Below are 27502 nucleotides of genomic sequence, written 5' to 3' on the forward strand. Positions count from 1 at the left end.
TACTCTGAGATCAAAGAACTAAGTTGTTCCTGGCTGCCATCACTGGCTGTTCTGACAGGGTCACAGCAGATGGTCCTGGATAGAATGAGAGAAAAATGTGAAACAGAACTCAAATTTTTATTTAAAAACCAGACAAGCCGGAGCAGTAGAAGACAGAGGACTCCCTGAGACTATCGCCCTGGCACACTCTTTAAGCCTAGAACCGAGCCTTTGTTCCGGGATCACTTTTTAGTGAAATAGAGTGGCACACAAAATAAATATTACCTGTAAGGTGGGAGCTCTACTTAAGAACGATAGTATGAGACGAAAAGGTCAACAATAACTCCAAAGCACAGATGAGAAGTAGGCAGGGAAACTTGAGTACTGGAAATGGAAGAAACAATACAATGAAAGAGAACGTCCACACATTATGATTAATGTAACTAATGTCAGTGAATAATTTGTGCAGTAATTGCCAAATGGGACTCTTTAACTTCCTTTGTAAACTTTCACCAAAAACTCAATTATTATTTTTAAAAATCCAGTCAATAAATCGGTTAGTGTTAAAAGGTTTTGAGTACAAAAACTTTTCCCAAACATACCACTCCTCCAACGAGATGAGCTCTTCACATTACAATTTTTATCATCTTATATACAGTACAAACTGTAAGTAGATTTTCCAAAAGGGACATTTAAAATGAATTGTTGTCATTCACTTAATCAGCAGGTGATGGGCTATTAAATGTGGGGTTTTAGATTGGATAGGTTTATTAAGTTTGTGTGTCTGTATTCTATGGGCTAGTTATGGTTTATCTAAATATTTAAACATTTCCCAAGACTTTGTCTTCATCATAAGTTGTTAGTTTCTGGTAAGGGTTAAGAGTTAAGTTTAAATAGTGGAGGGGTCAATTTTCTTTAAGGACATATATCATCACTCCTATTTTACAGAGGACAAATAGGAGGTCCTGAGACAGAATATATTGTTAACTCAGTTTATTTTGACTCCACATCCCATAGTTCTTATGAATTCAGGCTATGGGTGGTGATAATATACATTGGACACATTTCAGAGCCACAGCTCTGGGGAGCGACTAGGAAGGTGGCTGGGATGGAAGAGTAGCCTAGACCTCCAAGAAAGTCGCTTCATGTGCCTGAGGCCAGCTCCTAACTGCAGCCTCTACGCACCACTCCCCACACTGACCTGTAAGTACAAATACCCCTTCCTCACAAGTTCTAGTCTCAGGTGCTCTCACTTGGCTCAGAGACACAGGGATGACCAGCATCTTCCCAGAGCAGGTACTTTACAATGTATTTCTGTCCTTTGGAGACCACAGTGTACAATTTAAAAAGAAACCAAAACAAAAAATATACTCCAGGCTCTGTAGTCAGAAGCCTGTGTATTAGACCCTAAGAGGTTACTCACTGAGTGACCGTGGACAAGATATTTAACCTCTCTTATCCTTTTCTCACTTGTAAAAAGAAGATAAAATGTTCAAGTGAAGATGAATATGGTATTAATTTTAAGCACAGCACCTGTCAGAAGTTGACAAATGAAAATAGTTTATCAGAGAGAATTGGGTTGAACACTGGGGTTTTGAACAGCTGAGGCCTCCCTATGCTCTGGGAAGATGCTCCAATAAATATTAAATGCTTTATTTTTTTTGTACATTGATTATTTTGACAGGATGAACTAAAGAATATACATATAAAACCTGATGGTACAGGTGAGACACAAGCACACAAATCTAAATATAATATAATGCGGACAGTGATGAAAACAGGGGGCAGTGGTGCTTCAGTACTAGAGCTTTCACGTTCCTTATGGGAAACCCATGAGGGAGTCTGTTCAATTCCTGAAAGGTGGGCCTCATGCTCAGGCAGCACCCTGAAAATGAATGTGAGGCAGCCATTTTGTGACTCCAAACAACAAGAATATGGGAAAGGGCAAAAGGATTTCAGTGACTTGACTTTAACTTTTAAGCCTCTGACCTGGTATTAGCAACTCCCTTCCTCCAGAGTTCTTATTATGTGAGAAAACAAGCCCTTGTTTTTTTAAACCACCATCAGTTTGGTATTTTATGACTTGTAGGAGAGGGCACTACTGATGCAGGGAATCATTATTTTATTTTATAATTATTGTTATGTTTTTCACTCTTTGGTTTTCTGAAAAGATATTTATTCCCTTTTCCAACTGAACTGAATAAAGAAATATGGATAGAAAATCATTTTCCCTTAGGTTTTTTTTTTTTTCCCTCTGTTTTCTTCTACTGTCTCATGTTATTTTTAAGAACTTTAATGCTATGATTTTTTTCCCTGAACCTTTCTACAGCTACTGATTTTCCCTCTGTAAGCTCTTAGTATCTTCTCCCTATCCCTGGTGGTTGGAAATGTTATCATTAAGAGTATCGTATATAAGGACTTTCATCTGTTCCCTCTGTTGTTTCTATTACCTCCACGGTGTTTCTTCCTTGGCCTTGTGTTCACATTTCAGATAGAGACTCTAAGGAGCCACTTAAACCTTGTGTGCTTGGGCAAGAAGGGGGGTCCTCAGTAAGCAAAACTTCAGTTTAGATAATGGGGGTCAAGTGGGCAAACAAACCCTGCTTTGGTTTTCAAATGTAAAAATTTCCAGGTGTTTTTCTAGAATCACGCAGCTTTCCCAGAGAAGGATTATCTGATCTCTTCCCTAACGAGAGAGTGTTTGGTAGAGGCTGAACAGCCTTCTGGAAGCTGAAAAGAGAAACGACACAGAGGTCTGATCATTCAACATTTAGACTTTTACTTAATCCTCCAGGTTTCAGTCTGACACCTTCCTCATCTCTACCCCCTAACCCTGTAGTAGTGCTCTCTGCCCCAAGTGCTCTCTGCCCCAAGCCTATCTGGTTTGATTTCCCCAAAGAATATACCTCCCTTCCCCTAAGGGAGTAACGGTGGAGTTGGTATGTAGATGTATGACATGGGGAGCTGGTAGCTGTATATGAGTCTGAACTCAGTAGGGAGGGGGGACCTGAGGTTCTTACTTTTTATTATATATTCTTATAGGCAATCTTTTTGGTGGAGCAATCCATATAACCCCTGCCTTCTTCTGGTAGTGAATAGGTACATCAGCATGATTCTCACCACGATCCCCCTCTTTGGGCACTTAGATTTATTTTCTTCTACTCTGCTAAACCAGTTACCTCTCCTCTGACCCTTTGATAAAGAGCCCTTGTGTTCCAATGGTTAAGCACTGGGCAGCTAACCAAAAGCTTGGCCAATGCTACCTGCCACAGCTCCACCAGAGAAAGAACAGGTGTTCTGCTCCTGTAAAGATTAAAAAAAAAAAAAAAAATTTACAGCCTAGAAAATACTATGGGACAGTTCTCCTTTACATGGGGCCTCCATGAATCAAAAAACAACTTGAAGGCACCAAATAGCAACAATCCACTTAATGCTTCAAATAACACAGTTTTAATCTTAAGGTTATGTGCTTGTTTCACAGATAAATACGTGGGGCTTTACAAAATTAATATCTTGATGTTGACTCTTCCTGCCCTATCCTTCCCAAGGCCGAGATGATATTCATCCTGTCCCAGAAACGCATCTTTTTTCTGTTTCCCAGTTCAAAAGCACCTTCTTGGGCTATTCTTGGCAAGAGTCACTAGTTTCACAGCACATTTAATAGGCTTTTTCTCTTCGCTGTGTACATGTAGTGTGATTATAGTATGTGCATGTGTGTGCACAGTGGAAATTTTGACCTAGAAGGCCCAGGAGCTCTCACTTTGCCTGGGACACTTCTTAGCCATCCTTCCTTGCTTCTCAGCATCAGAGGCCTGCAGATTCAGCACTTTTTGTAGAGCGGTGCAGTACAATTTAAAATCTTTTTCCCCAGGCCCTGGCTCTGTATCTCCTAACAACACATTTCCTGTAACATCTTTCCTCTAGTTGGCCTCCCTTTATGTGAGCTGCCCAACTCCAAGGAAACCTACCTGTATATGCAGGTGGAACAGAATGGAAAGCTCAAACAAGTGCAAGCTGTTTTCCTATTGACCTACTCACGCCTAACAGGGAAAGTTGCTGAGTTATTTAGAATATCGGCATCTATCAGGTGGGTATATGCAACACTTTATATTTGCACGTTTTCTCTTCGTTCTAATACTGTCTCTTCCTGGTCTCTTCACCTCACAGGCATTGCATCTTCCTTAGCTTCTCTTAAAGGAGTCTTGGTGGCACAGTGGTTATGATTTTGGCAGCTAACCAAAAGGTCAAACCCAGCAGCTGTTCTCCAGGAGAAAGATGTGGCAGTCTGCTTCCATAAAGACTGACAGCGTTGGAGACACTAGGGGGCAGTTCTACTCTGTCCTATGGAGTTGCTATGAGTTGGAATCAACTCAGCCACAATGGATTTATCTTCCCTCATGTCTCTGCTCAGCACCACACACATGCAAAACTTAGCTCCTTTTCTCCTTTGACCCCTTTGCCACCAATGTAAGAAAAGGCATCTGGGAGTCCAAGGGTTTTTGCAAATCTGGGGTTTAAACAGAGGGGTTTTACACCACCATGTTCTCTTACCACCTTCCCCTCAAGACTCCTCTCCAGGCTCTCCAACCTTCAGTTTTCTCTAGAGCCCTAGGAACCACACATCTCCTGGAACCTTAATTTTCCCCTTTTATTATGCAGAACAGCATCCTTCCTTGTCCTTCTCATGGCCCCAGCCCTACCATCTTTGTAGATCATGTTCTTCATGCTGGGAGACTCATACTTCTTCTATTCGCAAATTGTTTATTAAATCATGAAAAAACCAAATACTAGTTTTTAAACTAATTCAACCATTTAGTTTTTAGTAATTGTAACTACTCTATTTTGAGCCACGTGTTTTTAGAAAAAAAAAAATTGATCACCCTGTTTGCATATAGAATGAGTTTTTAAAAGAAATCTTATGCTTCAGTTTCTTTGGTTTTGATTATTTTAATAGTTGTAGAAAAATGTGGAGATAATTGAATTTAAAGAAATTGCTTAAAGTTCTGAAAATAAACATTATTGAAAATGGTGTATACAAGATGGATTTTGATAATATTCTCATTTACCTAGAAATGGAAACTGCATTTAACATATAAGCTCATTCTAACATTGGTATTTCACATGCCTTTTCAGGATGAGAGTAGGTACAGTAGTATGGGACTTCCTACATAACATTTGCAATAGCACTTAGATCATCAAATAACATTTCCACAAAAGGATCCAATAAATTACACAAGGAGAAATTATTATCCCCTTTATATAGATGGAACCCACACATTTAGGTTCTCTTCTTCTTTCTTTACATCTTGTTTGTTAGCAGAATCCTTGAAGTAGGCAACTTTCATACTCTCTGTCTTATATCCTTCCTGGTCTGTGGATCCTCTCCTAATCCTTTCCTGTAGTCCATGCTTCACTGTGCTTCACACTGGGCACCCCTGTTCCTAACTTCCTACTCAGAGTAGTGCTGTGCACAGTGAGCTGACACCTTCTGCCTGGAGGCCAGATGGCTCCACAAGGCCTGCACATCAACTTTGGCCAATTTACTTACTGAAAGCTCAGAGCAATTTCGTAAGAGAATTTCACCATAGGAAGGCTTTTCCTTGCAAAGCAGGTCTCCTCCTCTTTTTTTTTTTTTACCTTCCCACGGTGGCAGGGAGGTGGATTTTTTCTGTAACAACTTTATTGTGATATCATCCCTGTCCCATACAATTCACTTACTTAAAGTATACAACTCAATGGTTTTTAGTACATTCAAAGAATGAGCAACCATCACCACAACCAATGTTAGAACATTTTCATCACCTCAAAATAAGCCTTATACCCATTAGTAGTCCATCCCCATTTCTCCCCAACACCCTCAGTGGCACTGATTCCGTTCATCATGTCGGGCAACCATTACCACTGCCCTGGGAATAATGATTTATATTCTGTCCCTATGGATTTGCCCATGCTGGACATTCTCTATAAATGGAATCATGTGATGTGGTCCTTTGTGATTGGTTTCTTTCATTCATCCCAATGTTTTTAAGGTTCATCCATGTCACGACATGTGACATGCCTCGTGTCTTATTGCCGAGCAACATTCCATTATATGATTATACTGCATTTTTAATGAACATTTTTTAGGGACAAATCCCACACTCTTGGAACTTGATCAATCTAAAACTGATTTCTAAATGTCAGTCAGATCCTGCCACGCCTCCGCTGAACCGTCCCCCCAACATGGGGGACACTGAGCACAACAGCCTGGATGAATCATGTGGACAGATTGAGTCAAAGAAGCCAGGCTCAGAAGAGTACATATTGGATGATGCTATTTATATAAAATTCCAGAACCAGAAAAACCAGTCTCTTATGATAACATCTAATCAGAGGTCACTTTGGGTGGGGCTTGGGGAAATTGATTACTAAGGGCCACAAAGGAAATTTCTGGATGATGAAAGTGTTTTCCATCTTATGAGGGTGCTAGTTACTCAGGTGATATGTTTATCATAGTTCATCACACTGTACCCTTAGAATCTGCGCAATTTATTGCGTTATAAACTATTCTCAAAATCGTTGATTAAAAGAAAAAAAAAAACCTCTGTGGATGAACGGATAAACAAAATGTGGTCTATCCATATAATGGAATACCACTCAGCCACAAGAAGAAATGAAGTCCTGGTATATGGGATGACATGGATGAACCTCGAAAACATCGTGCTGAGTGAAATAAGTCAGATACAAAGGACAAATCTTGTATGAGCCCACTTATATGAAATACACAGGCAAATACATAGAGACCAAAGCAAAGCAGGTCTCTTAAAGCTTCAGATTCTTTCCAAGGAGGCAGTGTCTGACATGAGCAACCCCCCACTCTTTCTTCTGTTCATGTCTGTTTATTAACTTCAGTCATTTGAAACGTGAAAATAAGGGATACATTTGTCAGAATTTTGAAACCTACAGGGTCTGAGTCTCCAATAACTGGTGGCACATTTCCCTCAGGCCCTCTCTGACCTAGTTCCAAGTATTCTTTCTCTCTGTCAGTTGTCTTCACTAAATCTCAGTAACTTCCTCACAAAGTTAAAAAAAAAAAAATGAGAGAGAGAGAGAACACCAAACATATTGCCAACTGCCCATTGTGTTTCCAAGGAACATCTGGTAGATTCAAATTGCTGACCATTTGGTTAGTAGCTGCACCTTTTAAACATTATGCCACCAGAGTTCCTGGAAATCCCACCAGCCACATATATTGTTGAGTATGTCAACTAGGGCATACTTCAAACTGAAACTTAAAACCAAGCCCACAAACTGTATTCTGTAGATAAGGTGAGGATCTTTGGGGGCCTATGTAGTGGTTAGCTACCACACCAAGTTTGAGATCCTCAAAATGGCCTAAAATAGCAAAAGAGTACAGTGAATTTTTAGTCCTTTTTAAATATTTTTGCCTAATGATGCTCTGTGATATTGATAACATAAATGTGCAAGTTTTATTACCTCTTGGTGTTTATATTTGGTACCAATTTTCAATTCTTAATGAAAGAAACTCTTGAAATTTGTCTGTTTTGGTATATTATCTAATACTTTATCAGAGAGGTGCTGCTAAGATCAACGTAATGGCGCTCAAGGAATTCCTTATTATAACTGACAAAGACTAGCATGAATAATGCTATTTTACCACAGTTTTGGGGAGGAGAGGTCATGGAAAAGGTGATATTTGATCAGAGACCTGAGGACAGGGGGGAGTAAGGTTGGAGGCTACCTAGGGAAAGTTCTCGAAGCAGAGGAAACACGAAGTATAAATGTTCTGAAGAAGGATTTTGAAGAACCCTAAGGAGGCCAAGATCTGCTGGAGTGGAGAGAGATGAGAATGAGATCAGAGAGATAAAGAGACCCCAGATCTTGTATTGCCTTGAGACAGACCACTGCAAGAATTTCAGCTGCACTGAGGACAATGGGAAGCCAATGAGAGGTGTTCAGCAGAGGAATGACCTATTTGTCTATCTTGGAAAAGAAGCACTGTGACTGCAGATGAGGAGCATAAACTATGGCTGTAATGGGTGGTAAGGGAGCCTGGAAGCAGGGAGACTAGGAGGCTATTGCAGCGTTGCTGGTGAAGGGTGATGGTGACTGCACCACGGGCAGCACGGGAGGCTGTGATAGAACCAGGGCTGGATAGATTCTGAAGGTAAAGTTGACAGAATTTATTGATGGAGAACACATGGGTCGTGAAATAAGGGAGTTGAGTCTGACTCCAAAATTCTGGCCTTAAGTACCTTGTGTCTCTGGATGGCTACCTCCATATGCAGAACTGACTCTCTGTGTCCTCTGACAAGTGGAAACCTGAGAGAAGGCTTTCTCTGGGTCAAAACCAAGCTCTCTGAGAAAACCAAAATGGACAGTGAACCTCCTGTGGTTTTATATGTGACCCACAGTGAAGTTTGTCCAAGTGGAAAACTGGTGTAGTAAGGACCCTTAACTGGCCTGACTGTGAGGCTGGCTCTAACAACAGGCTGACGGTTCCTATGCCTGTGTTCTAACTTATGGTTCTCCTTTTTATGGCAAACAACACTTTTAGACAGCACAACACAAATAGTAACAGTAGCACAAAGACATTAAACCATATACTGTTTTTTTAACCAATTAAGAGGTGTGCCCAGAGGAACACATCTCTGATTAGTCAAGCAGGAAGATTGAACTTAGGCCACTTACAGCAATTTTCTTAAGGAGAAAAGAGAGAGAATGTGGAAGAAAGTTAAATAACTGACTAACCTTAGCATGATTAATTTGAATTCACGCTCCCTGCCCTTTCTAAGGTTAGTCAGTTTTGGTCACCTGCTGGTGCTTGTCCCTTGGCCAGCCTCTATTCCTTTACAGAAAATATCATGTATTGTCAAAGGTTTTCAAATGATAAGTCACCTAAGTTGCTCAAGAAATTCCAAGGATTATTTCTCAAGAAAAAGAACAAAAGCCAAATTACAATGGATAAAGTTAAATTTTTTCTACAGAGTAAGCTTTAAGTGAATTTGCACTTAATGAAGTCACCTCACAAAAAAGGAATTTAGAGAATTGGGTAATCACTGTCTCCACTGTGTCTCCCTCTTCCTGTTTAAGTGTTCTCAGGTGCATTCCACATTGGTCAGTGACCTTTGTGAATTTCACAATGTACTTAGAGAAATCCCTCGTCAATTTCTCTGGTCCTCAGTTTCTCTCTTTTAACAATCCCCAGAATCATTGAGTCGATAACTGAATTCATGGGTGAATATCGCTTTACCATATATCCGGTAATGACTATCGAGAACATGGAAGGAAAATGTGCAAGAGAACCGAATCCTCATCTATCATGCCAGTAAGCTATAGAGAATGGCTAAAAATTGTTGGGTCAGAAATAATGGATTTAAACTTACCATTTCATAGAGGTTAATCAGAGTAAAAATCCTAATAGAGTTGAGAGTGGTTGTAGAAGATGAGCGAAGGTATCAAGAGGATTGCTGAGATTTTAATAAGCACTGTGTGCACATTTGGGTCTTATCTACTCACCTGAAACTCAGAGAATTTAGGGCAAGCTTCATAGAGAAGTTCCCATTTCATTTGCTTCTCATGGCTTGTTCAATAGGCATTCCTTCCTCACCTCTGAAGGGGTACAAGCTGAAACTACTGGTCTCTTCTACACCCAAAATTATTTCCTCAAGTCCGAAGCTCACATAGCTACTAAGAGACCCCACTCATGCTTTATGTCGACTTAGAGCTAGAGCAGCCACAGAGGAAAGAAAATAACTGAAATATTCTTTGTCTCTGTTCTAGTTTCCTCCAGTTCCTTGGTTCCACATCCTACTATCCTGTGGCTTTCCAGGCATTAAGTCAGAAAGGAAAGATTTGGATTTGAAGGTTGTTCTACACATTTATGGCTGTGTGAACTTGGGCAAGAGGTGTACCCTCTATGATCCTCTGTGTCCTCATTTGTAAAAGAGGCCCCAAGTCTTGGTCTTTTTAATCACCTTATAAGAAAAAAGCATGTGCAATCTGGATATTGAAAAAGGAAGACAGAAGAAGGATTGAAGCATTCAAAGTGCGGTGTTGGTGATGAATATTGTTTACACCATGGACTGCCATAAGAGGGAACAAGTCAGTCTTAGGAGAAATACAACCAGAATGTTCCTATGAAGGCAGAATGATGACATTTCTGTTTGCTTACTTTGGTCACATCATCAGGAAAGGCCAACTGGTAGGAAAGAAGCAAGGAAACCTTTCCATGAGATGGATTGTGCTAATTGCTATGATATAGAACACAAACTACCAACGATCAAGATGATTGCGTAGGACTGGGCAATGTGTTATTATTCTGTTATGTGAGTTCAGGCTCAGTCAGAATGACTCCACAGCAACCAAAGACAACAACATCAGTTGCTGTTTTAGGCTTCTGAGGTTTAAATGAGACAATGTAATTAAACATACTCAACACAATGCTGGGTACACGGTAGGTGTTTAATGAAGACTAGTAATGAATTATTAAGTTTTCTGTTCCCGGGAGGATTAAGTTTTACAGATTCTATCATATATACATAATTTATGGTGTACTTTGTAATTTATAGACCCCTTTACAGCAAAACTGTGAGCCACGTCAGTATAAAAATCTGATGAACATAAGAGTCTAACCTCTAAAGTGTATTTTAAAATAAAGCCCACAACACCACAACCACAAAAACACAAACAACCCAATCACAAAATGTGCAAAGGGCATGAACAGAACATTCACAGTTCCCATCCAGGTTTCTGTGTTATTTGGCAAGATTGGTAAGTTATTTTTTTGTGCTCTGGGAAGCTCAAAAAATGTTCCCATGTAAATGAATGGTAATTACTTCTTCGCTTTACACCACTTCAACTTGAGAAAATTTTCCTAAGATCATTCTTCTTTGGAATAGCAGGGAAGACCTGTAAGTAAGAGAGAATATGATTTAATGTTATAGGGGAGAGTAAAAAAGAAAAGAAAAAAATATTTTAGATAGAGGTGAGAGCTGTATCAAAAAAAAAAATTTTCATGGAGGTGTCATTTGGGATGAGACTAGAACAGTGGCTCTCAACTAGGTGTGATATCACCCCAGGGAGCATTTGGCAATGTCTGGAGACATTTCTGGTTGTCACAGCTGGGGAGAGGATTTATTACCTCTATCTTGGGTATCTAGTGAATGGAGGCCAGGAATGCTGCTAAACATAATACAATGCACATGATGTTGACCCACAGTTAAGAACCATCTGGCCCAGAATACCAAGAGTGCTAAGGTGGAGAAACTGTGAACTAGAAGATGGGTAGCATCATGAAAGGTCTTGATTATAGGAAGGCATTTACAGATTTCTAGAGGTAGAAAGATGGGAAAGTGCAGTGTGTTCTGAGGGAGATATAAACCTGGTATTGGTAAAAGTACAGGGAGAACTAGGGTAGAAGATGAAGGTCATTTTGGGGAAAGTCTTGAATGCCCAACTGAGCAGTTGGTACTTAATTAACTGCACTAGAATCTGAGTTTCCTAGTGTTGCTATAACAGAACTAGTACAAGAGGGTGGCTTTAATAAACTGAAATTGATTTCTTCACTGTTTTGAGACTGGAAGTTTAAATTCAGGGTATTTGCTCTAGGGGAAGAGTCCTTCTCTATCCACCATGGAAGAAAATCCTTGTCGCAGCTTCTCTAACTCTAGTGCTTTTCCTTCTTGGGATTTGCTCATACCATCTATCTTTCCTCTTTGTGTGCACTTGCCTCTGTTTCTATGCTGTTCTTTATATCTCAAAAGTGATTAGCTTTAAGACAAGCTCTGTAGGGATATGTTCTCATTAGTATTATGAAGATAACCCTATTCCCAAATGAGATAACATCCAGAGGTAGAGGTTGTTCATATGCAGTGCTATGTTGGAGAGCTTGATGGGTTCACATTAATGCTAACCCAAGATGCAGTGAAATATAATTTAATTACACAGGCCTGAGTGGTCTGCAAGACTATTAGGGGTTTTTCTCCTGCTCATTTACATCGGTTACATCTCCTCTAACCCTTTAATAAGGAGTCCTGGTTGTGTAATGGTTAAGCACTCGGTTGCTCACCAAAAGGTGGACCAATGCTACCAGCCCCAGAGCTTCACCAGAGAAAGAACGGACATTCTGTTCCTGTAAAGATTACAGCCTAGAAAACACTATGGGGAAGTTCTCTCTCACACAAGGTCTCCATGAATCAAAAAAACAACTTGAAGACACCAAATAGGAATGATCCCCTTAAAGCTTCAAATATAGCAATTTTAATATTACGGTTATATACTAGCTTCACAGATTAAAAAAAAAAAAAAGGTAAGTACATGTTAATCTACAAAAATAACCTCTTAATGTTGACTCTTTCTGTCCTACCCTTCCCAAGGTTGAGATCATATTAATGTTCCCAGAAATGCATCATTTATCTGTTTCTCAGTTCAACAGCACCTTCTTGTGCTACTCTTGGCAAGGGTCACTAGGGTCACAGTACATTTAACAGGCTTTTTCTCTTTGCTATTTGTGCGTAGTGTGTTCATAGTGTATGCCTTTGTGTGCACAATGGAAATTTTGACCTGGAAGGCCCAGCAGCTCTTACATTGCCTGGGAGAATTCTTAGCCATCCTTCCTTGCCACTCAGTTTCAGAGGCCTGCGTATTCAGCACCTTTTTGTAGAGTAGTGCAGCACAATTCAAAATCTTTCTCCGTAGGCCCTGGCTCTGCATTTCCAAGTAAACAACACATTTCTGGTAACATCTGTCCTCTAGCTGGGCTCCCTTTATGAGAGCTGCTGAACTCCAAAGGAACCTGTATCTGCAGGTAGAACAGAATGAAAACATCAAATAAGACCAAGCTCTCTTGCTATTGTCCTGCTAGCCCCTGACCAGGAAGTTTTCTGATCTGTGTAGAATATCACCATCCATCCGGTGGGCCTATACATCGTTTTATATTTGCATGCTCACTCTTGGTTCTAATTTTTTCTCTCCCTGGTCTCTTCACCTCACAGGCATTGCATCTTCCTTAGCTTCTCTTATACAAGTCCTGATGGCACAGTGGTTATGAGTTCAGCTGCTAACCAAAAGGTCACAACCCAGCAGCTGTTCTCCAGGAGAAAGATGTGGCAGTCTGCTTCTATAAAGACTTACAGCCTCAGAGACAATAGGGGCAGTTCTACTCTGTCCTGTGGAGTTGCTATAAATTGGAACCAACTCAGCCACAATGGGTTTAGCTTCCCTCATATCTGTGCTCAGCACCACACACATACAAAATTTAGCTCCTTTTCTCCTTTGACCCCTTTGCCAACAAAGTAAGAAAAGGCATTTGGGAGTCCAAGGTCTTTTGCAAATCTGAGGTTTAAACAGAGAGGTTTTACACCACCATGTTCTCTTACCACCTTCCCCTCAAGACTCCTCTCCAGGCTCTCCAACCTTCAGTTTTCTCTAGAGCCCTAGGAACCACACATCTCCTGGAACCTTAATTTTCTCCTTTTATTATGCGGAACACTATCCTTCCTCATCCTTCTTATGGCCCTAGCCCTACCATCTTTGTAGATCATGTTCTTCATGCTGGGAGACTCATACTTCTTCAGTTTGCAAAGTGTTTTTTAAATCATGAAACAACCAAATACTATTTTTAAAAAACTAATTCAACCATTTAGTTTTTAGCAATTGTTACTACTCTATTTTGAGCCACTTGCTTTTAGAAAAAAAAAAAATTGATCCCCCTGGTTTCATATAGAAAGAGTGCTCAGAAGAAACCTTATGCTTCAATTTCTTTGGTTTTGACTATTTTAATAGTTGCAGAAATAATGTGGAGATAATTGAATTTAAAGAAATTGCTGATAATAAACATTATTGAAAATGGTGTACACATGATGGATTTTGATAATGTTTTTATTTACCTAGGAATGGAAACCCTGTTTAACATATAAGTTCATCACAGCATTTGTATTTCACGTGCATTTTCAGGATGACAGTAGGTACAAAGGTAAGGGACTAATAAAAAAATTTTTTTTTTTTATTATGGGACTACCAATATAATGTTTGCAAAAGCTTATATCATCAAATAACATTTTCACAAAAGAATCCAATAAATTACACAAGGAAAAATTATTTATGTAGATAGAATCCAAATGTTTAGGCTCTCTCCTTCTTTCCTTACACCTTCTTTGTTAGAGGGAAGAATCCTTGAAAGTAGGCAACTTTCATACTCTCTGTCTTACATCCCTCCTCATTTGTGGATCCTCTCCTGATCCTTTCCCTATTGTCCCTCTTCACTGGGTTTTGCATTTGGTACCCCTGTTCCTAACTTGGCACTCAGAGTAGTGCTGCACTCAGTGAGCTGACACCTTCTGCCTGGAGGCAGGATGGCTCCACAAGGCCTGCACATCACCTGTAGGCAATGTCCTTACTGAAAGCTCAGAGCAATTTCTTAAGAGAATTTCACCATAGGCTTTTCCTTGCAATACGATTCTTTTAAAGCTTTAGATTCTTTGCAAGGAGGCAGTGTCTGGCATGAGCAATCCTCCACTCTTTGTTCTATTTATGTCTTTTTATTAACCTCTCTTTTTTTTTTTTTTTTATTAACCTCAGTTATCTGAATCATTAAAATAAGGGATACCTTTGTCAGAATTTTGAAACCTACTGTATCTGAGCCTGCAATAACTGGTGGCAGATTTCCCACAGGCCCTCTCTGACCTAGTCCCAAGCATTCCTTCTCTATGTCAGTTTTCTTCACTGTCTCTCAGTAATTTCCTCACATAGGAAAAAAAAAGAGAACACCAAACCTGTTGCCACTGAGTCCATTTTGACACATACCAATGCTCTATGACAGAGCAGAACTGCCGCATAGTGTTTCCAAGGAACGTCTGGTGGATTCGAAATTTTGACCATTATGTTGAAAGTTGTAGCTCTGAAACACTATGCCACCAGGTTTTCTGGAATCACACCAGCCACATATATTGTTGGGTATGTCAACTAGGGCATACTTCAAAATGAAACCTAAAACCAACCCCACTAATTGAGTTTTGTAGATAAGGTGAGGATTATTTGGGGCATATGTGGTGGTTGGCTACCACACCAAGTTTGAGATCCTCAAAATGGCCTAAAATGGCAAAAGAGTACAGTGAATTTTTAGTTTTTTTTAAAGAATTTTTGCCTAGTGGTGCTCTGTGGTATTGATAACATAAATGTGCAAGTTTTATTGCCTCTTGGTGTTTATATTTGTTACTACTTTTTAATTCTTAATGAAAGAAACCTTTGAAAACTGCCCCTGTTTTGGTATATTATCCAACATTTTATCAGACAGAAATTGCTAAGACTGGCATAATGGCACTCATGGGATTCCTTAGTATAACTGACAAAGACTAGCACAAATGATGTTATCTTACCACAGTTTTGGGGAGTAGAGGTCATTGAAAAGGTGATATTTGATCAGAGACCTGAGGACAGGAAGGAGTGAGGTTGGAGGCTACCTAGGGAAAGTTTTCGAAGCAGAGGGAACAGGAAGTGTAATGTTCTGAAGGAGGATTTTCCGGGGGTTTTGAGAATCCTAAGGAGGCCAAGATCTGCTGGAGCGGAGAGAGACGAGAATGAGATCAGAGAGGTAAAAAGACCCCAGATCTTGTATTGCCTTGAGACAGACCCCTGCAAGGATTTCAGCTGCATTCTGAGGACAATGGGAAGCCAATGAGAGGTGTTCAGCAGAGGAACAACCTGACCTGCCTATCTTTGAAAAGAAGCACTGTGGCTGCAGATGAGGACCATAAACTATGGCTGTAATGGGTGGTAAGGGAGCCTGGAAGCAGGGAGACTAGGAGGCTATTGCAGCGATGCAGGTGACAGATGATGGTGACTGTACCACAGGTAGCACGGGAGGTTGTGATAGAACCAGGGCTGGATAGGTTCTGAAGGTAAAGTTGACAGAATTTATTCATGGAGAGGATGTGGGTTGTGAGAGAAAGAAGAGAGTTGAGTCTGACTCCAAAACTCTGGCCTTATGTATCTTGTGTCTCTGGACACACCAGATGGATGGCCACCTCCACATGCAGACCTGATACTCTGTGTCTTCTGACAAGTAGAAACCAGACAGACAGGTTTCTCTGGATCAAAGCCAAGCTCTCTGTCAAAATCGAAGCTGAATCTCCTGTGGTTTTAGATGTGACCCACAGTGAAGTTTGCCCAAGGGGACACTGGTCTGGTAAGGAACTTTAACTGGCCAGTCTGTGAGGCTGGCTATTCCCACACCTGTGTTCTGACTTCTTCTTTTTATGGGAAACAACACTTTTAGACAGGACAACACAAAGTGGTAACAGTAGGAAAAAGACATTAAAGAATATACTGTTTCTTTAACCAGTTAAGTGGTGTGCACAGAGGGAAACCTCTCTGTTTAGTTAAAAATGAAGATTCATCTTAGGCCATTTACAGCAATTTTGTTAAGGAGAAAAGAGAGAGAGTGTGGAAAATAGTAACAGGCTCACCTTAGCATGATTAATTTGAATCATGCTCCCTGCCCTTCCTGAGCTTAGCTGATGTTGGTCTCCTGCTGGGGCCCGTGGCCTGACCAGCCTCTATTCATGTGCACAAAATCTCAGGTGTTGTCAGAGGTTTTCAGATAATAAAGTCACCTAAACTGCTCAAGAAATTCCAAGGATTATTTCTCAGGACAAAGAACAAAAGCCAAATTACATTGGGTAAAGTTAATTTTTTTTTGTTTGTTTAGTTAAACTATTTCCACAGGGTAAACTTTAAGCAAATTTGCAGTTAACAAAGTCACCTCACAAAAAAGATATTATACAATTGGGTAGTCACTGTCTCCGCTGTGTCTCCCTCTTCTTGTTTACGTGTTCTCAGGTGCATTCCACATTGGTCAGCAACTTTTGTGAATTTCGCAATGTACTTAGAGAAATCTGTCAATTTCTCTGGTCCTCAGTGTCTCTCTTTTAACAATCCCCAGAGTCATTCAGTTGATAACTGAATTCATGGGTGAATATCGCTTTGCCGTATATCTGGCAATGACTATTGAGAACATAGAAGGAAAGGAAGGAAAATGTGCAAGAGAGCTGAATCCTCATCTATCATAGCAGTAAGGCCATAGAGAATGGCTAAGTTGATGAGTCAGAAATAATGGATTTAAACTTACCATTTCATAGAGGTTAATGACAGTAAAAATCCTAATAGGGCTGAGAGTGGTTGTAGAAGATGAGCAAAGGTATCCAGAGGACTGCTGAGATTTTAATAAGCACTATGTGCACATTTGGATCTTATCTACTCATCTGAAACTCAGAGAATTTAGGGCAAGCTTCATAGAGAAGTTGCCATTTCATTTGCTTCTCATGGCTTGTTCAACAGGCATCCCTTCCTCCCCTCTGAAGAGGTAGAGGCTGAAACTACTGGTCCCTTCTGCATCCAAAATTCTTTCCTTATGTCCCTGAAGCTCATGTGGCTTCTAAGAGGCCCCACTCATGCTTTGTGCTGACTTGGAGCTAGAGCAGCCATAGAGGAAAGAAAATAACTGAAAAAGTATCGTTTGTGTCTGTTCTGGTTTCCCCCAATTGCCTGGTTCCACAGTCTACTATCCCGAGCCTTTCCAGGCATTAAGTCAGAAAGGAAAGACTTGGATTTGAATATTGTTCTACACATTTATGGCTGTGTGAACTTGGGCTAGAGGTTTACCCTCTATGATCCTCTGTGTCCTCATTTGTAAAAGAGGCCCCAAGTCTTGGTCTTTTTAATCGCCTTATAAGAAAAAAGCATGTGGAATATGGATATTGAAAAAGGAAGACAGAAGAAGGATTGATGCATTCAAAGTGCGGTGTTGGTGATGAATATTGTTTACACCACGGACTGCCATAAGAGGGAACAAGTCAGTCTTAGGAGAAATACAACCAGAATGTTCCTAAGAAGCCGGAATAATGATAATTCAATTTGCTTCCTTTGGTTATATTATCAGGAAAGACCAACTAGTATTAAAGAGGCAAGGAAACCTTTCCATGAGATGGATTGTGCTCATTGCTACAACAATGGACACAAACTACTAATGATCAGGAAGATTGTGCAGGACTGGGCAATATGTTATCCTGTTATACATAAGGTCATGCTGAGTCAGAACCACTCCATAGCAACTAATGACAGCGTCATCAGTTGCTGTTTTAGGCTTCTGAGGTTTAAATGAGACAATGTAATTAAACATACTCAACACAAGGCTGGGTACACAATAGGTGTTTAATGAAGACTAGTAATGAATTATTAAGTTTCCCTTCCCCTGGAGGGAAACCCTGGTGGCATAGTGGTTAAGTGCTATGGCTGCTAACCAAAAGGCCAGCAGTTTGAATCCACCAGGCCTTCCTTGGAAACTCTACGGGACAGTTCTACTCTGTGCTATAGGGTCACTATGAGTTAGAATCGACTCAATGGCAGTCAGTATGGTCTTTTTTTGGTGTATCATATATACTTAACTTACAGGTTTTATACATAGTAATTTATAGGCCCCTTTACTACAAAACTGTGAGGCATGTCAATATAGAAATCTGATCAATTTAAGGGTCTAATCTCTAAAATGTTAAAAAAAAAAAAAAAAAAACCACAAGAACGCAACTACAAAAAGACAACCCAATCACAAAATGTGCAAAGGACATGAATAGAATCTTCACAGTTCCCATCCAGTTTTTATGTGTTATTTGGCATAATTGATATGTTATTTTTTTTGTGGTCTGGGAAGCTCAAAAATGTTCCCATGTAAATGAGTGGTAATTACTTCTTCACTTTACGCCACTTCAACTTACTAAAATTTTCCTTAGTTCATTTTTCTTTGGAATAGCAGGGGAGATCTGTAGTAAGGGAGAATATGATTTAATGTTATAGGGGAGAGTAAAAAAGAAAAGAAAAAAATATTTTAGATAGAGGTGAGAGCTGTATCAAAAAAAAAAATTTCATGGAGGTGTCATTTGGGATGAGACTAGAACAGTGGCTCTCAACTAGGTGTGATATCACCCCAGGGAGCATTTGGCAATGTCTGGAGACATTTCTGGTTGTCACAGCCGGGGAGAGGATTTATTACCTCTATCTTCGGTATCTAGTGAATGGAGGCCAGGAATGCTGCTAAACATAATACAATGCACATGGTGTTGACCCACAGTTAAGAACCATCTGGCCCAGAATACCAAGAGTGCTAAGGTGGAGAAACCGTGAACTAGAAGATGGGTAGCATCATGAAAGGTCTTGATTATAGGAAGGCATTTACAGATTTCTAGAGGTAGAAAGATGGGAAAGTGCAGTGTGTTCTGAGGGAGATATAAACCCGGTATTGGTTAAAGTACTGTGAGAACTAAGGTAGATGAAGGTCATTTTGGGGAAAGTCTTGAATGCCCAACTGAGCAGTTGGTATTAGTTAGCTGCACTAGTATCTTAGCTTCTTAGTGTTGCTATAATGGAACTAGTACAGGAGGGTGGCTTTAATAAACTGAAATTTATTTCTTCCCTGTTTCGAGACTAGAAGTCTATACTCGAAATCTACTCTAGAAATCTAGGAGGACTTAGTTTAATTAAAGCATCTGGTTTGCAGTTGATGTGAAGTAAAATCTTGCAGTCCTTAATTCAGGAGTTAAGACCACGCTAGATTTCTAGTCTCAAAGTTCATGTAACTCAAAGCTCATATAGGAGCTCCTATTGCAGGCTCCATTTTCCTAGCTGCTAGCCTACTAAAACTGGGAGGGTACGGAACATTACGAATTACAATCTTTGTATACCACCTAACAGGATTTATATCTTATCCACTCCTTATATTGTCGCTATGGGGTATAGTTATAACCAGCTTTGTCTACAACAAACAGACCTAAATTCCCTTATTACCTACTCTTCAATCAGCCATACAGCCCTAGTAATCATGGCTATTTTAATTAAAACACCATGAGGTTTCATAGGAGCTGCTGCCCTAATAATTGTTCATGGTCTAATTTCCTCTATACTTTTCTGGTTAGCTAACTGTAACTACGAACGTATCCACAGCCAAACCATAATTTTAGCATGAGGTTTACAAACCCTCCTGCCACTAATAGCCATGTGATAACTCTTGGCCAGCCGAAGAAACCTAGCACTACCACCCTCAATTAACTTAATCAGAGAAGTATTTATCATCCTAGCATCATTTTCATGATCTAATCTTACTATTCTCCTCATAGGATTCAGCATACTAATTACCGCACTATACACCCTTTACGTATTAATTACAACCGAACAAGGAGAAATTTCACACCCTGCCAAAGCCAGCAAACCCTCATTTACCCGAGAAAATGCCCTAATAGCCCTCCATCTCATTCCCCTTCTAGTCCTATCTCTAAATCCCCAAATTATCCTGGGATTCATATGCTGTAAATATAGTTTAATTAAAATATTAGATTGTGAATCCCTTAACAAAAGCTAAAACCTGTTTCTTTACTGAGAAAGAACTGCAGAGCTGCTAATTCCTTATACCATACTTAACAATATGGTTTTCTTAACTTTTAAAGGATGGGAGTTATCCGTTGGTTTTAGGAACCAAAAATTTGGTGCAACTCCAAATAAAAGTAATTAATACATTCTCTACTTTCACCTTAACGTCACTTATTCTAACTCTACCCATCATAATAACACCATCACAAGTCTACAAAACACTTTCCTCACTATGTGAAAATAACTGTATATTATGCTTTCACAACCAGTACAATTCCAGCCCTAATATTCATTCAATCAAACAAGAAGTGCTAATCTCTGACATTAAATAACAATCCACACTCTAAAACTCTCCCTAAGCTTTAAACTAGATTATTTCTCCCTAGTGTTTATTCCCATTGTATTTTTTGTTACATGATCAATTGCAGAATTTTCGCTATGATAAATACTCAGACCTCTTCATTAACTGATTCTTCAAATACTACTATTCTTAAAAAATCACTATAATAATTCTAGTAACTGCTAACACCTTATTCCAATTATTTGTGGGCTGAGAAGGGGTTGGCATCATATCTTTCATATTAATTGGCTGATGGTATGGATGAACCGATGCTAACACAGCAGCCCTACAGGCAGTCTTGTACAACTGTGTTGGAGACGTAGGCTTCCTTGTAACAATAGCCTGATTTCTGCTCCACTCAAACTCAGGACAACTCCAGCAAACCTTCCTAATTGACCTGAAAGAAGACTTACTCCCTCTCCTAGGCCTTTTACTAGCTGCAACAGGAAAATCAGCCCAATTCGGGTTTCACCCATGAGTTTAAACAGCTATAGAAGGCCCCAATCCAGTATCAGCCCTACTTCATTCTAGCACAATAGTAGCAGCAGTATTTCTCCTCATCAGCTTCCATCCACTCCTAGAAATAACCCCTCTGTTCAAACCCTATGTTTAGACGCCATCACCAGCTTATTCATGGCCCTCTGCACCCTTACAGAAAATGACATTAAAAAAATTATTGAATTCATGGTAAAAACTCTCAGTAAAATAGGAATAGAAGGAAAATTCCTTAACATCATAAAGGGCATTTATACAAAGCCAACAGCCAGCATCATCCTAAATGGAAAGATTCTGAAAGCATTCCACTTGTGAACGGGAACCAGACAAGGATGCCCTTTATCACCACTCTTATTCAACATTGTGCTGGAGGTCCTAGCAAGAGCAATTAGGCTAGATAAAGAAATGAAGGGCATCCAGATTGGCAAGGAAGAAGTAAAAGCATCTCTATTTGCAGATGACATGATCTTATACACAGAAAACCCTAACGAATCCTCAAGAATACTACTGAAACTAATAGAAGAGTTCAGCAGAGTATTGGGATACAAGATAAACATACAAAAATCAGTTGGATTCCTCTACAACAACAAAAAGACCATCCAAGAGGAAATCACCAAGCCAATACCATTTACAGTAGCCCCCAAGAAGATAAAATACTTAGGAATAAATCTTACCAGAGATGTAAAAGTCTTAGACAAAGAACACTACAGTAGACTTCTGCAAGAAAACAAAAGAGACTTACTTAAGTGGAAAAACATACCGTGCTCATGGGTAGGAAGACTTAACATTATAAAAATGTCTGTTCTACCAAAAGCGATCTATACACTTAATGTAATTCCGATCCAAATCCCAACGACATTCTTTAAAGAGATGGAGAAACAAATCACCAACTTCATATGGAAGGGAAAGACACCCCAGATAAATAAGGCATTACTGAAAAAGAAGAAGAAAGTGGGAGGCCTTCCTTTACCTGATTTTAGAATCTATTATACCCCCACAGTAGTCAAAACAGCCTGGTACTGGTACAGTAATGGATACATAGACCAATGAAACAGAATTGAGAATCCAGACATAAATCCATCCACATATAAGCAGCTGATATTTCACAAAGTCCCCAAAACAGTTAAATGGGGAAAAGAGAGTCATTTTAACAAATGGTGTTGGCATAACTCAATATCCATCTGCAAAAAAAGTGAAACGAGACCCATACCTCACTCCATGCACAAAAACGAGCTCAAAATGGATCAAAGACCTACATATAAAATCTAAAATGATAAAGATCATGGAAGAAAAAAATAGGGACAATGTTAGTAGCCCTAATACATGGCATAAATAGTATACAAAACATTATTAAGAATGCAGAAGAAAAACTAGATAACTGGGAGCTCCTAAAAAATCAAACAAGTATGCTCATCCAAAGACTTTACCAAAAGAGTAAAATGACTACCTACAGACTGGGAAAAAGTTTTTAGCTATGATATTTCTGATCAGCATCTGATCTCTAAAATCTATGTGATACTGCAAAAACTCAACTACAAAAAGATAAATAATCCAATTAAAAAATGGGCAAAAGATATGAACAGACACTTCACTGAAGAAGACATTCAGTCAGCTAACAGATACATGAGGAAATGTTCACGATCATTAGCCATTAGAGAAATGCAGATCAAAACTAAAATGAGATTTCATTTCACTCCAACAAGGCTGGTATTAATCCGAAAAACACAAAATAATAAATGTTGGAGAGTCCGTGGAGAGATTGGAACACTTATACACCGCTGGTGAGAATGTCAAATGGTATGACCACTTTGGAAATCGATTTGCCACTTCCTTAGGAAGCTAGAAATAGAACTACCATACCATCCAGCAATCCCACTCCTTGAAATATAGCCCAGAGAAATAAGAGCCTTTACACGAACAGATAGATGCACACCCATGTTTATTGCAGCTCTGTTTATAATAGCAAAAAGATGGAAGCAACCAAGGTGCCCATCAATGGATGAATGGATAAATAAATTATGGTATATTCACACAATGGAATACTACATATCGATAAAGAACAGTGAGGAATCTGTGAAACATTTCATAACATGGAGGAACCTGGAAGGCATTATGCTGAGTGAAATTAGTCAGTTGCAAAAGGACAAATATTGTATAATACCACTATTATAAGAACTTGAGAAATAGTTTAAACTGAGAAGAAAACATTCGTTTGTGGTTACGAGAGGAGGGAGGGTGAGAGGGTGGGAGAGGGTTATTCACTAATTAGATAGTAGATAAGAACTAATTTAGGTGAAGGGAAGGACAACACTCAATACAGGGGAGGTCATAACAATTAGACAAAATCAAAAGCAAAGAAGTTTCCTGAATAAACTGAATGCTTCGAAGGCCAGCGTAGCAGGGGCAGGGGTTTGGGGACCATGGTTTCAGGGGACATCTAAGTCAACTGGCATAATAAAATCTATTAAGAAAACATTCTGCATCCCGCTTTGAAGAGTGGCATCTGGGGTCTTAAACACTAGCAAGCAGCCATCTAATATGCATCAATTGGTCTCAACACACCTGGAGCAAAGGAGAATGACGACACAAGGACACAAGGTGATTATGAGCCCAAGAGACAGAAAGGTCCACATGAACCAGAGACTACATCATCCTGAGACCAGAAGAACTAGATGGTGCCCGACTACAACCAATGACTGCTATGACAGGGAACACAATAGAGAACCCCTGAGGGAGCAGGAGAGGAGTGGGATGCAGACCAAAAATTCTCATAAAAAGACCAGACTTAATTGTCTGACTGAGACTGGAAGGACGCTGGTGGCCATGGCCCCCAGTCCTTCTGTTGGCCCAGGTCAGGAACCATTCCTGAACCCAACTCTTCAGACATGGATTGGATTGGATTGGACAATGGGTTGGAGAGGGATGGTGATGAGGAGTGAGCTTCTTGGAACAGATGGACACTTGAGACTATGTTGGCATCTCCTGCCTGGAGGGTAGATGAGAGGATAGAGGGGGTTAGAAGCTGACAAAATGGACACGAAAAGACAGTGGAGGGAGAGAGTGGGCTGTCTAATTAGGGGGAGAGTAAATGGGAGTATGTAGCAAAGCGTATATAAGTTTTTATGTGAGAAACTGACTTGATTTGTAAACTTTCACTTAAAGTACAATAAAAATTATAAAAAAAAATTATTGAATTCTCCACCTCCAGCCAACTAGGCCTAATGATAGTCACCATAGGAATTAACTAACCCCACTTAGCCTTCCTCCACATCTGCACAAATGCATTTTTTAAAGCAATATTATTTCTATGCTATGGTTCTATCATTCACATCAAACAAAACATCCGCAAAATTGTAGGACTGTATAAACTATACCTTTTACTGCAATGGCTCTCATCATCGGTAGCCTGGCATTAACTGGCATTCCATTCCTGACAGGCTTCTACTCAAAAGACTTTATCATCGAAGCAGCAAACACATCTTATACCAACACCTGAGCCCTATCAATTACCCTTATAGCCACCTCCATAACTGCAATCTACAGCACCCGAATCATCTTTTTTGCCTAACGCAGACAACCACGATACTCCACACTAATCCAAATTAATGAAAACAACCCCTTCCTCATTAAAACATTAGTGCCATCAAACAAGAGATGCTTGGCAGTATTTTCTATGGTTTTATTATCTCAAGAAACATCATCCCATTCACAGTACCACAAATAACCATGCCTAAGGAAACCCTGGTGGCATAATGGTTAAGTGCTACTGCTAGTAACGAAGTGGTCAGCAGTTCGAATCCACCAGGCACTCCTTGGAAACTCTATGGGCCAGTACTACTCTGTCTTACAGGGTCACTATGAGCCGGAATCAACTCAACGGCGGTGCATTTTAACTATCTAAAATTTATAGCCTTAGCAGTTACCTTATTAGGATTCATACTAGCTATAAAACTAAACTCCATAACATATAATCTAAAATTCTATTTTCCGCTCTACCCATATAAATTCTCAAATATACTATGATCATTCACCGATCCCCATCCTACCTCAGCCTTAACATAAGCCAAAAGCTATCATCAACTATTATAGACTTAACCTGATTAGCAAAAACTATTCCCCCAAACCTAGCATTTATACAAAAAACAGTTGCCACTCTAGTGTCAAATCAAAAAGGCATACTCAAAATATATTTTCTCTCATTTCTACTATTCATACTCTCAGGCCTATTTATCATCCTGTGGGTTTTAACATCCTCAAGTAATCTCAATTACAATAAAAACACCAACGAACAAGGCCTACCCAACTATCATTACTAGTCAACACCCATAATCATATCATGATGACCCACGAGAGTACTCTTCATGAATAAACTCAATTTCTTCACTATTAAAAAATTTGCAGTTCTCTAAGTTATTTGAATCACAACCCACTAACTCAAATCCCTCACCATCTAATGATCACAACACAAAAAGCCCTTCTACTAATAATCTCACACGTAATGTACTCAAAACAACATTTGACCCCCAAGCCTCAGAGTGCTCCTTAGTGGCCACAGTGGTAGTATAACCAAAAACCATCATCATCCCACCCAAATATGCTAAAAACACTACCGACCCCAAAAAAGACCCTCTGAAACTTACAATAATTCCACACCCTAGCCCGCCACTCACAACGAAACCCAATCCCCCATAAATAGAAGGCTTAGAAGAAAATCCAGTGAATCCCACCATTAGAAGCACACTCATAATAAAAATGGCACACATTATTATTCTTACATGGGCTATAACCACGACTAATGACCTGAAAAAATTACCATTGTATTTCAACTACAAGAACACTTAATGACCAATATTTGAAAATCCCACCCACTAATAAAAACTATCAATCACTCCTTCACTGACCTCCTGGCGTCATCAAACATCTCAGCATGACGAAACTTCAGCTCACTCCTGGGAGCGTGCCTGATGAAATCTTAACAGGACTATTCTTAGCCATACACTACACGTCAGACACAACAACCGCATTCTCATCTGTCACTCATATTTGCCGAGATGTAAACTATGGCTGAATTATCCAATATTTACGCACCAATGGAGCATCCATATTCTTCATCTGCCTATATGCACACATGGGACAATGCATTTACCACTGTTCTTATTTCAACTCAGAAATTTGAAACATTGGCATTATCCTGTTATTCACAGTTGTAGCCACTGCCTTTATAGGCTATGTCACGTAGTGGTTAAGTGCTACAGCGACGAACCAAAGGGTCGGCAGTTTGAATCTACCAGGCCCTCCTTGGAAACTCTATGGGGCAGTTCTACTATGTCCTGTAGGGTCGCTATGAGTCAGAATTGACTCGACGGCACTGCATTTGGTTTTTTTTTTGGTACTTTCATGAGGACAAATATCATTCTGAGGTGCAACTGTAATTACAAACCTTCTCTTAGCAGTCCCACACATTGGTACAAACCTAGTGGAATGAGTCTGAGGAGGCTTTTCAGTAGACAAAGCAACCCTAACCCAGTTCTTTGCCTTCCACTTTATCCTCCCATTCATTGTAACTGTGCTAGCAGCAGTCCATCTACTTTTCCTTCACAAAACAGGCTCTAACAACCCCATAGGCTTAATCTCAGACTCAGACAAAATTTCATTTCACCCCGACTACACTATTAAAGACCTTTTAGGATTTTTTCTTCTATCCTCTTACTGCTTATCCTAGCCCTATTCTCTCCAGACATATTAGGAGACCCTGACAATTACATGCCAGCCAATTCACTAAGCACTGCACCCCATATCAAACCTGAATGGTACTTTTTATTTGCTTACTCTATCCTACAATCTATCCCAAACAAACTAGGAGGATTTCTAGCCCTAGTACTCTCCATTTTTATTTTAGCACTTATTACTCCACACATCTAAACAAGGAAGCATAGCATTTTGACCACTTAGCCAAATCCAATTCTGAATTCTGGTAGCAGACCTAATCACACTTACATGAATCAGCAGGCAGCCAATAGAACACCCTTACATCATCATTGGCCAACTGGCCTCAATTTTATACTTCTATATCATCTTAATGGAAACCCTAGTGGCATAGTTGTTAAGTGCTACAGCTGCTAATCAAAAAGTCAGCAGTTCAAATCCACCAGGTGCTCCTTGGAAACTCTACGGGGCAGTTCTACTCTGTCCTATAGGATCGCCAGGAGTCAGAATCGACTCGACCACAGTGGGTTTGTTGACATCTTAATCCTTATACCAATTGCTGGACTA

At 39.8% G+C, this 27502-nt stretch overlaps 1 pseudogene; it reads left to right on the forward strand.

The window, feature by feature from the left end:
• LOC111747671 (NADH-ubiquinone oxidoreductase chain 5-like) overlaps positions 1-25661 on the forward strand; it is a 65380-nt pseudogene extending 39719 nt beyond the window's left edge.
• Positions 25662-27502: the final 1841 nt, after the last annotated feature.

The sequence above is a fragment of the Loxodonta africana genome, chromosome 7 (genome assembly GCF_030014295.1).
Source record: "Loxodonta africana isolate mLoxAfr1 chromosome 7, mLoxAfr1.hap2, whole genome shotgun sequence".
In the NCBI taxonomy this organism is placed as follows: domain Eukaryota; kingdom Metazoa; phylum Chordata; class Mammalia; order Proboscidea; family Elephantidae; genus Loxodonta; species Loxodonta africana.